Consider the following 13,488-nt stretch of genomic DNA (forward strand, 5'->3'; position numbering starts at 1 on the left):
AAAGCTTAGTTTGTATTTGATGTACGTACTTCGACAAAACATGAGTTTTGTATCTTATTAACAATAACGCGAGTTCTATCTTATTAACAATCACTATTCTCCAGTGGTTTAATGACAGCAATTCCTAAGCTTGAGTCATGACCAGTAAGGTGAAACAAAAAAGTAATTACAACACATGTGTAAAGTATTAATTAACAAGACCAATCAACAAGACGTCTGAGAAATATGTTTCGTGACTCATTCAACAGTGTTAACTAACTACAGTTACAAGAAACGCGAGAGGGAGGGGATATAGAACATACAAGTGGACATGTGTGTATGATTTATGTATGAAGTTTATTGTAGGCTGCTTCATTTGCAGTCTATTAATTATAAGCATCCCAGAACCTTATAATAGCATCTCATGCTCGTGTTTTACACTGTGATTTAATAAAATCTGCCTAAATGTGTTACTTGTTTAGACAAAAATTCAAGAGAATTATGAAAGAATGTTTTTGGAGATCAAAGATACAGTATCTCATCCAAGAAAATTTAAGGTTTTCATTATTGACACTTCAGTACGCTTTTATTTAAGGGGAGGCAGAGGTGAATATTTCAAAATCCACAAAATATATCCGATTTGTTTGAAATTGATCATGGATACTAAGTATGTTATTTGTAATGGACATACCAAGTTTCAAATTTCTAAGTATAATAGTTCTGTAAATATTAATAATTTTGTACAACTTTATATCGTTTGATATAAAATGCTCCATGCACCATATTGTAAGAAATTTTCAATATTTCTTTTTATTTATATGTTCAAAGAAAGTATATAAATAATGATAAGTAGTAGTTTATTATGGGACTAATATAGTAATACAGTTATCTTGGTTTTAATTTCACACTTTTAAGGGCACAAAATCAAAAACATCGAAATATCAAAATAAAGATAATAAAAATGGAAAAAACCAAATTTTCATTTTTTCTTCAGTTTTGTTCGAAAATTTCACCTCTGCCTCCCCTTAAAAAGTTAGAAACAAACTCAGAAATGATACAAGCTTAGCTGATCTATCCTGTTCATATTTAGCTACTGGCTATCTATTTACTTCTTACACCTTTATTATCTACCTATAGGTCTGTACGCCTACATATAATGGGTGTAAGCCTGGAAACAGGTTTACTTTAGAATAGCGCCATGGGCAAGTATAGGTCTCGCAACCACGGATTACCGACGGAAGGAATGCGAATCAAACACTGCGATAAGGAAGAGCGGGCGAGAGGAAAGGTCACGAGATAACTTGAATGGTATTCAAGTGTACAGTCGGAAGAGAAATGATATCGATAGAATCAGTCTTGCGTTGTGATAATTACATTACGACTTTAGTTTGTTCCATTGCATGCGAATAGGTGTCTTGTACCGCACGGTATTATTTCATTCGTAAACATATGTTGCGCGTTTAATTAGCTTCGAATTTTTCTCTTGCTACGTTCTTTATTTCCACAGCGATGTCCTCATTTGTTCATCTTCTTAGAAGAGACAGTACTTCCATCGGCTCGCACTTCTTCCCCCTCGGCGTGCCTACATACACACGTCAAAACAGACAGCAACGCCACCATTGTTTTTCGGTAATCGTTTCTTGCGCGAGCTATAACAGCCCGCTTAATGGTGAATCAGCGCGTTAGCTTCCGCCAATAAAATCCTGTACAGCTCGATTCAACATTATTGGCTCCTGTCCTTGGTTGTTTGGCTAGTGAGCGAGCTGTGTGTTGCGTCACAAGAAAGAATTTTAATCACAAATGTGCATAGAAGAGGAAGAATGAAAATAATATCTATGCTCGTAGCTGAGGGACTCTCATGTCAAGAAAATGTCAACATGACATTGTTTAGTCAACGGACGTAGAGGTTAGTAACGGGAAGTGTGGAAGAACATTGTGTTACCGCGACATGATAAGAAGTGCTAGGTGTTATGACTGCGCCCTCTGACCTGTGTGACCCAGCCCGCCAGCAGTGATGAGTAACTCGCTCATAGTCTATCTACTTTTTACAGTGGCCAAAATCCCTTAATAAACCTGTACATTACTTATATTAATTTTTTTTAGTGCTGAAACTGTCGACCATTCTCTATAATGTACAGTCCACATCTTTTGAACAGATTTGTAGATACACGCTGTATTTCGTCTCCATCGAGGGAATTCAACCTTAAGCATATAGTCCTTTTCATTCAGATTATTTTCTTAGAAGACTTCAGTTTAATTTTTTTAACAATCTCGTCGCTTTCCAAGGCGATGTTTTGGATACACCTGCTAATTTTCGTATAACGATTTCGTGGCAAACCGTTCTATCCTACAGCCTATGCCATCCAGTTGTTTTTTAGTTACAACGCGACCTATACGCGACTTATATAGGCCTACCTTCTTCATTGTTTTAAAACCGATTGCCTTTCCAACTAAATTCTGGGTTGTTATATCAGATGGTTGTTTCCGTAGAAATACATCACAACACTTTTTGTGCGATTTTTTTTTTCGTAATACACGTAGCTTTTATGAAGATTCACTGTATGCTACTGACCTAAACTTAACGCCCTTTAGCCTGTGTTAATAGTCCTGTCCTGTAACCTTATCATGTACCGTGACTGTATTGCCAATGGGTATGGAGGGAAAAGATAAGTTTTAGTCTGAAATGAACTTCCGTGTAATATTAACCATCAAGATACAAAGTCTCTTTCTGATAGTTAATTCTTTCCCCTCTCGCACAGCTCACATACCAGGTCTCGCCTCTTCATATGTATCTATCTATATTACACAACAAAAAACCTTCCCACGATCGATCTAGGGGAAATGCACACATTTTCCTTCGCAGTCGCGTTCGATCTATAACAGTAAAGGCTGACGGCATTGACATGAGCGAAACCTGTTTCCTGGCCAACGCTTTTTATGTCTACGCATGTATTGTCCCCGGTGATTTGTCATCATGCTAGGCGTTGGATCCATGGTCCGCGGATTGGAATGCATTTTAAATGATAACATCCTTAGACCATGACGAAAATTGGAGACACCACAATGGATTCTTATCATTGACTTAAGTGGGCATGGGTTTATCCTTCCAACTCTAAACCATAAGAATTGCTAGACTTTTCGAGGGCTGGACTCCCGGGTCTTTATACTTAGGTACGTTTTAGCTCAGGAGTTCCCAACCTTTTGAAGATTGTGAGCACCGCCCACGTGTAATACTAAGTGAGCGAGCACCATGAAATCGAATAGGTTCAATAGGCCTATGTAAATACATGAATAAAATAAATAAACATTCATTTTTAAAACATCAGGTTAATGATATCCTTGAACCTGAATGTTACTCGAAATTTCAGTGTTGTCCAAGGAGAAGTCGCTTACAGCTACAAGTAACAGTCCTGCACATGTGAATCGTGCTTTGTTCTTGACGTATATTTCATAAGTAAGAACATTTTTTCACATAGATAAGTTGCTCCGAATATAGCCAGACATTTGAAAGAAACACTACGCAGAATTTGGAGTCTTTTCGTATTTCCTGCTCCCCAAGGGCTATGAATTTCTCCTTTTAAAACAAGGAGGACTGTAGCCATAATATTCTCTTGAATAATAATAATAATAATAATAATAATAATGATTTTTCCCATTAAGTCAACACCAGGTTGAAAGGGGTTATACACTACGAAACATGAGAAGGTCTATCGTATAATTGATGGATAGGAACACCACTTTTTCCGGCTCGTACAACAAAATTTTGATTGAAAAAGGAACCTCAGGAGCTTTCGTGCTCGCGAGCACTATTTTACTCGTATGACAAGAGCACCAAATGTCATTAAAAGTGTACCACGATGCTCGTCAGCACCAGGTTGAGAACTCCTGCCCATTGGCCGCCCTATATACAGAGTGGGCAAAATAAAACTGGCCCGCGGAAAATATATATATGAAATGTGTGAATTTATATGTATAAGACTGAAGCGGTAATGACCCTGACAATGCAGAAAACCGTGATTTCGATGCAACAATGGGTTATTAGATATTAATTAATATTCTTCAAAGAATATTCATTGTTACAGACCCATAATACATGTAAATATTACAGATTTTCCGGGCCAGCTTTATTTTGCCCATTCTGTATAAGATGATTGTACAAGTTCGACAGGTGACCCAGGTGATATTCGGAAATCCAACGCTGACAGGTGGACCATCCCGTCTCAGTCCCTGATAGAGCCAGATCCCATCCGCAGACGAGTACTTGATAAGTCCAAACCCCTCCTGTATCAGCACAGAAACCTATACTAACACCCAAGATTTCAACCCAGTCTTATTTTTACTATTGCAGATGACATCACATGAGGGAGGTAAAGAGTATTAGTGGAATAATAGAGGGAAACGTGAGTACTTGCAATTTCTGCTGTGTCCACTACAAATTCCATATCGATTTGGCCGGGGATCGAACGGAAGACCAGCGAGTTAGCACTTGAGCTATATACGCGGCATAGCATGTACAGATTACCTTCACATCCAACTAATAGTTACTTTACTCAGTAAATACTGTACCCTACATATATTCCGAGTGCATGCGTGTTCGTGTGGATGAAAGGAAGTGACAAATATATAATAAAAGACAAGCTGAAAGCTTTATTTCTGTACCTTGAAAATGTGTAGGAAATGTAGACTAAAATGTACGCTGCCAAATACGGGTAATTTTTCTGGGATTTTCATGAATTTCATTTCCACAGTGTCCTCAAATGAAATGGTTTCATTTGTCAAATCCCCTACTAATTTCTGTAGCCTATTCTATTGCGTAGTATGCAAGATATATTTTTTTTTTAATAGAGAAGAAATAATTCACAGTCCCTGGTATGACGCTCTTTGTTTCGTGACTGTTGAGAGACAGAACGTGTGTTGAACACTTGCATGTCGCGGTTAAATTACAAGTTATAAAGTGCGATCGATGGAAATTGAAACTGCCATTTTCTTTTCCGTTGTATTGCACAGTTTTAAATTGCGTCGTCAACCAGACGCACAACGATACGTAAATCGGTTGCATAACAAATACTACATTCTGTAGGGATATGTTCTTTATACAAACTTGCTTAGTTACACCAAAGAAAGACAGAAATAAAAGAAAATAAATGGGCTTTTCATATAGTTCCATGTATTCCGGACTTTTTTTATCTCAAAATTCTCAACATTATTTTTGAAAATATGAGTTGAATTTTCTGTTACAGCTCGTGCTGACGGGCATGGATATTTATTCGTCCTGTAAGGTTCAAGAAACATAAAAATTAAACAAACAGAAAACATCCCCCCCTCAAAAAATTGCGAAAATATATAACACAAAATTAAATATAGGCTAAAGTTAAAAAATGGAACACTTCAGTAAATTGTAAATATTTTAATTTAGGCTGTTTTAATGCACATGAACAAAAAACCTAAATGGAAGAGACGTATTCAAGAATTTGAAAAAAAATTTACGTTTCTTTTAATCCATGGTTTATTTTTACATAAAAGATGATTAAGCAAATCAGTCTAGTATATACAGTCACGAAGCTTGAGTTTATGAGGGTACTAGGAACAATAGACTGTGCAGGTACTATTTCGCTTTGTCTGTAATGAGGCGATAGTAGCGATCCTAGTGGTTAGCAACTATCTATGGATGCATATTTACTACGTATTGAGCTTCGTGACCGTATATACTAGACTGTGAAGCAAATGACAAAAATAGTAACAGCTCAATAAAACGTCGCTGTACACTAACTGTATACGGCAATTCAATCGTTGGGCACGTCAACATACGTACAGTCAGTTTCTTGGTTCTATGGTTGGCGTAGGGAGATCTATTATGCGCGGGGCAAGGGAGAAACAGTGAGTGAGAGCGAAATAGCTAATCCCCATTTCAGTTTGGCTGATAGGCTTTCCCCTCTACTCTCACTCTTTACCATCCGTGAAGGGGAAGATACTACTGTCTATCTTACTAACGTTCGACTAATTGACTTTGAACCTAGTGAAAATTCTTATTATTGAAAATGTTTACCGGTACTCTATATTTCGAAAATCTATACTAAGCGTTTCTGTTTCATTTTATTGTTGTTTATATCAACTGGCATATTAAAAAGCTATTTACAGTATAAGATAAATGTTTTCTCCACTGCTAGTTGCTACTCTAAGCATACACAACGGGACAATCAGCACTGTGTCACTCCCCCCTGACTTCATAATACAAACTAACATTCCTTGATTTAATTATTGGAAATATTGTAAGAACGACACTAAAATATACTGAAATATGTAATTGTCAAACATCTGTGTCACTGTATTTTATATCCACTTATGTATTTTATTTAATATTTTATTTTCTTGTGTGTACAACTTGGGGGATGCAGGTATAAGAGGTAACACCTACCGGTCTGTTACTGACGGACTCAGGGCAAGTAGAAGGGGAAAGAAATCCCTTCGCATCCTCTCAACTTGTATGAAATGTCGTTTACTTCCATAGAGCACTATAGCACAGTCTATATTCTTTTCGCTGTAAGAAAAATCCTAATATAAACAATAGCACCTGACTGAAGTGAGGCTTCATTGGCCGCTGTTAGGCGCCATAAATTCTCAGTACGTGTTCCCGCCTACTGTTGTACATTCTGTTTCATGTTAAACATTTCCCATTACTCGTCAAGTAGGCCTAACCTCACTACTATGCATTCATTTGCTTAGGAAACATTTATTTTATAATTACTGTAATTAAAACTCACTTAACTTATATACATTTAAGACTTTGTTTTTCTCCGCTTTTCTTCACTCTTATGTTTAGTAACCACACACACCGAGAATGCAGAAGTCATATTTCAGTACCACGTGCTTATGTGAACAACTACGAGCTCAAGTGACGGCAGCTTGTTACAAGAACAGACTATCTCGGTATTACTGTTGGTATTCATCCGCGTTCATAGTACATAACAAAATATTAAAGTAGCTTTTCTTTTACATAGCGTTTTACATATGAGTGAAGTTATGTTTCACCGTATTTAACAACTAGAATTCAATTTTTTTATTTCCAAATAATACAAGATTGTGGTTTCCAAATACGAATTATATTTTCCTGCGGCATATGATTGTTTCGACTGGGAGCCAATCACGGGTATGACAGCAACGTGCTTATGTTTACATTAGGATTTTTCTTATAGCGAAAACAGTATATTATATACAGTCACGAAGCTCGAATTGTGAGAGTGCTACTGTGCTCCAACCACGAGAAAGTCTCTGACGGATGAGACGAAGGGGAGTAATGCTGTGAATGAATGTTGATGTCATAAGATGTCATAAGGTCACACACGTGGGTACCCGTATCTCTATTGGCTCGCTGTCACAGCACAATCATGTTTATACTGCCCTAGTTACAAAATTAGATCACGGTTAATCTCCTGGTCTTTTAATCTCTCCATACAGGAAATAACAAATGCTGGAGAGCGAATGGTTTTTAAACTGACGTTATAATGATAATATTATATATCTACTTCGCTCCAACAGCTGACGCAATAGTAAGCACATTCCTTTCACGGTTGATCTCCTGGTTGGAGAACAGTAGTTTAGTAGGAACTTGGTGGTTAGCAACTATCTATGGATGCATATTTACTACGTATTGAGCTTCGTGACTGTATATACTGGACTGTGGCACTATAGTTCCCTTTCACTCCTCCCCTGTCCCCGCGGCCCTCTACGCCGGCCACAGAACCAAGCAACTAACAGTAACATCGCATATATCCTATTATATTCACGCAATGCAACACACGTAATGGCACCTACTTCTGCTACCGTTTTAGCCGACGACAATGAGCGGCGGTATAGCGAAAGTTTGCTCATCACTTACTTGAATGTCCCTTTTCAACCGGAAAGAATTACATGAAAATGTCATCACAAGAAAACGGTGAAACCGAATTACTCGGACTAAACTTGACTCTGAGCAGATTTCTTTATTAAGAAGTCGTCAGCTGAGAGCGACAACAGAGACACGACTAGTCAATAACCGACAATAAAGAGTAATTAGAGATTGGAACACTGGTCTGTTATGCCAAACCTCTGAAATGTAATGCCGCCTACTCTGAGGAGCGGTGTTGTTATTACTTGAAATTTCACTTTCGCTTTTTAAACTCCTCCTCCATTAAGTGTGTTTTTTACTCTCGTCTTGTTCTTCGAGTCGTGAAAGGATTTCCTTGCGCAGCAGCGAGAGACATTTCATCACTCGGCGTAATATCCTGCCTGACGGAATGCTTGCAGCTCAGTGCTGCAAGACTGATCTACATCGCAATCAAAAAGTCACGAAGTCTCTCTGATGCCGTCAAATTGTGTACTTATGCGCTGAGAAAAACCGTTTAAGACTTCCGCTGTTTTGGAATGTTAATATATGGTAAGGATGACGTAGTCCTCATTCCTGGTGCAAAACTTGAATGTAGCTTTGAAGTAACCGAAGTCGCTACAACTGTTAATTTATTACAACCTTCTGTTTGTATAGCAAAAAGTTTAAGCGTCCTATGCACGCTATTGCAGCGTACAAAAAAGCGGGCAGGTAGAGAGCTCCCATCTTTATGGACCTAGGCTCTAGAAGGTAAAGTGGTCAACATCACATTTCCGTCATCTTTACACAAGAAAATATTAGGTAGAGTTCTGATACTTCATCTGTGCGCTTCGATGATGCCAGAGCGGTGAGGGATGTTTCACTACAACTCTCAACAAAAAATATGAGTTCAAGCGCGCACGCTTAGCGTTGGCTTTGGAAGAGGACTAGAACTATTTCTATAAGGTAAGTGAGCTTTATAAAATTACTTCAATAGTTTCTTCTTTTATACTTAAGAGTTTCCATCCCTGTCTTTCATACTCTTTCGCAATAACGGTTTGGGAACGCACAAATACCAGAACTCTACTCAGTTGTGTATGAAAGTGAGAGAACTACATGGTAGGATAGCGATTTCTGTCCCTGTTTTTGGATTAGGGATCTTCAGTTCCTGGTCTGATGCGCTATAAACAGAATAAAATCGGGTATATTTTGTAAATTATGAAAGTGCAAATTGCATTACATCAGGACTCTTTCCATTGTTGTTCAAGTGTAACTAGATCCTATTTTCACGATTGCGCAAATCTGTCTTCCGTCCATAGCGACTGGAAATGTGTCTTATCTTGTGTTTTGTTGTGTTGTCTTAGACTTCTAGTCACAGAACAGTTCTTCTGTTTAACTTATTAATGAATGCCAAGAGAACAGCACGGACCTGGCGGAACAATGCAACAAATTATCATTCTGAATGAGATAGCTACATTCACTTTCAAAGGATCAATAGCTAGCTTGAACAGTATGAACTGTTAATATGTTCATGTCGATACCTCCCTTCAAACTGCACATACATCTACACAGCAGAAATATAACAAAAACAATCGTCCAGACGAACTGTAAGGGTGTAAGACCTTGCTCGGACTGTTACATCAAGAAACAATGGCGATAGCTTGGTAGAGTCAGGCAGTTGAGAGCCTCTTTCCCTGAATATGTCGCGTGACACGCGAGGCAATGGTGTGCACACACTGTGCCAGCCTAGTGAGTACTATCTTTTCAAAATTTTAATTGAATTTTTTCGAAGATCTTTCCTTTAGGCCTCAGCTTCAATTTCGCAACATATTTGTGCGGGAGACTACTTTTACTTTTTATCCATTTTTACTTTAAATTTGTTTATCTTCTGTGTAGAATATAACTATGTTTGCAGTTTGAGGGTATGTTTCTGCCTGAGTTCTTTGACAGTTCACTGTCACTGATTTCCATATTATTATTATTACAGAAAATCCGTATTGCACTAGTGTATGCGAATTAATACTCATCTTCACGGTCCACAATCTAATCAAGTCGCTCAATGTTTGGATTCTTTGACAAATAACATTTCGGTGTTTTCTTGTTGCTCGCAACTACAACTTACAGATCACTATGCAATTTCAAGTGGCATAATAGTACATTATGCAACCAGCCTATAATGATGGTAATTAAGACGCGAGTATCAAAATTATGAAACTCGCTTGCGCTCGTTTCATAAACAAACATACTCGCGTCTTAATTACCATTACAGGCAAGTTTGATATGAATTTTTATGCTCGACCATATTTCTAACTTGAAGTTATTCAGAAGTATTCATTTTATTCGCATCTGAATGAAGATCGGAAGTGACCTTGTGAATAGCTCGTTAAATGAGAGATGTGCGCAGACGCGAAAGTATTGATTTTTTCCGAGGAACAATAATGTCATTGACCTTGATGTAATTTAGAGAATAACATGAACTAATTTTAATATAACCTGGAAATTGATTTAGGATTGAAAAACGAGATGACAAATTGAATTTATTTGAATATTATTTACAATTAACGCTAATTATTATAGTAACAGAACATAACCTTCTGCGACAGTATTGGATTTCCAGCCTCCGTGACGTTTCCCTCGTTGTCTTTCGATTGCATATCCGAGAATAATCGAAAACCTGAACTTTAATGAATAGGTGTACTTTAATGACATGCATTAAAGGACTGCTACCAGGTGTATAATTACTACATTTCGGCATGGTCGAGCATAAAAGATATTAAGGAATTTTGATAACTAACAACATTTGACACTGGATATTTTGTTTCACATACCATAGACAAACTAATGCTTGGATGCCTTCAGTTCCAATCTGTTGTTCCTGCAGGTTCTGGATAAAACGCCGCATATACTGACAATGTCGCCGAACTATGCCATTGTTACATACTACAATATATAAGCGATTTAAGTACGTAAGTCCTTGCAGTGCTGTTACCTTTTCCTTTTTTCTACATTTCAGGATATTGGACCACTACGTTACAGAACACGTTGTTGTAATCTTTTCATTGAACTACCTAGTTGTGCGCCCTTATGTTAATGGACCTTTTCTCAGACTCAACCATTCAACAATGAGCGAAATGTCTTGGACCCATCTATGGTTGGAACTTTTTGATCGTGGACTAAACTCAGAATATTCCTTTAGGTTAATAATATTTCAATATTCTTACGAGACATTCTCACGACATCCGTTGAATGTCTTACTTTTGTATTCCTGAATATTACATGAAACTGGAATGAATTGATATAGAATTCACTAATTTATCTTGCAATCTGACCACGTTTATTATGCAGATTTTTTAAAATAAATTTCATTTCTTTCTTTCTGTACCTCATATATATTATAAGCTAAATTAGCAATGAAGTACAAGCCTGTTGGCAAACGAAGTAATCGTCATGCGAAAGATGTAAGGACGAATTATAATGATTTAAGCCTATCACTGTAAATTCCGACTTCACAAAAATAAATAAAGAAATGTTAAATACATTAATTTAATAAGCATAGTTTGCTTAATAAGAGAGTTACTATTGTTAACAGGCCTAAAAATTACACTAGTCGACAAATTGAAATTTTTTCGTGTATCTGATATGTAAATGGATGGATTTACTTAATTTTGGGATGCTGAATTCGATGGAAAAATCAGTTTATTTCTATAACGTTACATTTTCTAGATACACAGCACTAACACAAAGACAGTAATACGATATTGGTAAATATGGACCATTTTAAATTCAAGCAAAACATGTCACTTAGAAACCCAGTAAAGTTTTCTGACAATAAAAAACTCAACAAAATCACGTTTCAGCAAACACTAGACTACAGGGCTGACGTCGCTAGCTGAGTCGCCTCTACCAGGCAAAGCCAGTACACACTACACTTCTAGCACGACTAAATACCTCTGTCATATTACAGTGACTCTTTTGTAAACTTCTTCCATCATATATTACATCCAAATACAGAGTTTAACCATCATAATTCTGATTTATTATACATTATCTTTGAAAAAATGACAACATTAACGATATAAAGATATTATAAAATCTAAAATACCTCAAAACTCTATGTGATACAGCAATTCCGGAGGTCTTTTGGATTCTACAACCAAAAATTGATATGAAGTGATATATCACACATCATATGCAAAATTACTGTTAACCAGTGTTATCAATGGAATTAAATATTTTTGCAGTTCTTCTTTTAGTTCGTTATAAGTGGTGGTGGGGGGGGGGAACTGTATGCTATACCGAACGTTTATTATCGAATCGATATCACACAAGAAATAAAATATTTCCCACATTCTGGAAGAAAAGTATAAGAACATCACAAAATGAAAGAAAAACTTTAAAATTATTGTAGCATATCATAAAAAATAAATACATAAAATTGATAGTAGGTTCTATTATTATTAAATATTACAGAGAAGTCAAAGCTTAAACTTGGCGTGTGAGAGAGACTACTTCTAGATCAATTCTTACATGATTAATTCAAAGAAACTGCAGAACTCGCATTCCTTTCCCACAATGAAACATACAGATATGCGTGCTATAAGACAATTTTACAGTTATTTAATTTTCTGGGGTTTCATAAGCTTTCGTAGTAGCTACGTCTTGGTACTTGCCACATTTCACCTCTGTTGTCGGGGCCACCCACCCATCCCCACATTAAGTGACGCACAATGTACACAATTTCATCACTGTCGGAAATAGGGGCCGTGAAACATCAAGTTTGCGACACACGTGGTCAACTGCGTCTTTATATCCCACCTACGTCACACGACAGTGAAAGAAATTTTAGAATAAAAACTTACAATTCTCTTCATTACCCGTGGAGTTTATAATGGACTCTCACCTGAAACAAAAGAGGAAATATAAATTACTGTCAGATACTAATATTTCATTCAATCTACGTCTTGGAATTACTATTACACCATTCTTCCTGCTTTTTAGTATGCCTAATGCGTAAAATCTTGTGAACTTGGTATATGCCACTACTAAGACACAGCTTTTACTCTGCCAGGAAGCCGTGGCCGTGGGTTCGATCTCGTCAACGTAATAGCTAATTCTTTTCAATATGGATTTATCTCAGGAGAAGACAAAGCTATATAACTTCATCTCATGGGAGTCCCGCTATATGACAGTTTATATAGTGCAGTGGTCGTCAGCAAGATCCGTCGATGAGTCAGGTCTTCGCACGCTGCCATATTTGCGCCAACTCTTAGGTTTGTTTACATTGCGCTATGGTTGGGTTGTGGAAGGAAATTGTGTTTAAATTTATATATTTCATAAAATAAGTTTCCAAAACTTGGCAACAGCAATCGATGGCGCAAAGATGGCGGACATTAGTGGAATGGGATGAGAGGACCTGACTAAAAGCTGCAAATTAAGCTTTCATGAATAACTCCCTGTAAAGTTAATATGAATAATGTCGAGGGAAAAATTGTTCCGGGGCCTGGTATCGAACCCGGGGCCTTTGGTTAAACGTACCAACGCTCTCCCACTGAGCTACCCGGGAACTCTACTCGACACCGATCCAATTTTTCCTTCTATATCCACAGACCTCAAAGTGGGCTGACAACAGTCAAGCAACCAACATTTGAGTGCACACTAACTCTGTGTGA

General features: G+C 37.2%; 1 protein-coding gene across 6 annotated transcripts in view; it reads right to left on the bottom strand.

The window, feature by feature from the left end:
• Window positions 1–13,488, bottom strand: part of brat (brain tumor) — a 718,927-nt gene that overhangs the window by 123,488 nt on the left and 581,951 nt on the right. The gene's annotated exons all lie outside the window — the stretch shown is intronic.

The sequence above is a fragment of the Periplaneta americana genome, chromosome 4 (assembly GCF_040183065.1).
Source record: "Periplaneta americana isolate PAMFEO1 chromosome 4, P.americana_PAMFEO1_priV1, whole genome shotgun sequence".
NCBI lineage: Eukaryota > Metazoa > Arthropoda > Insecta > Blattodea > Blattidae > Periplaneta > Periplaneta americana.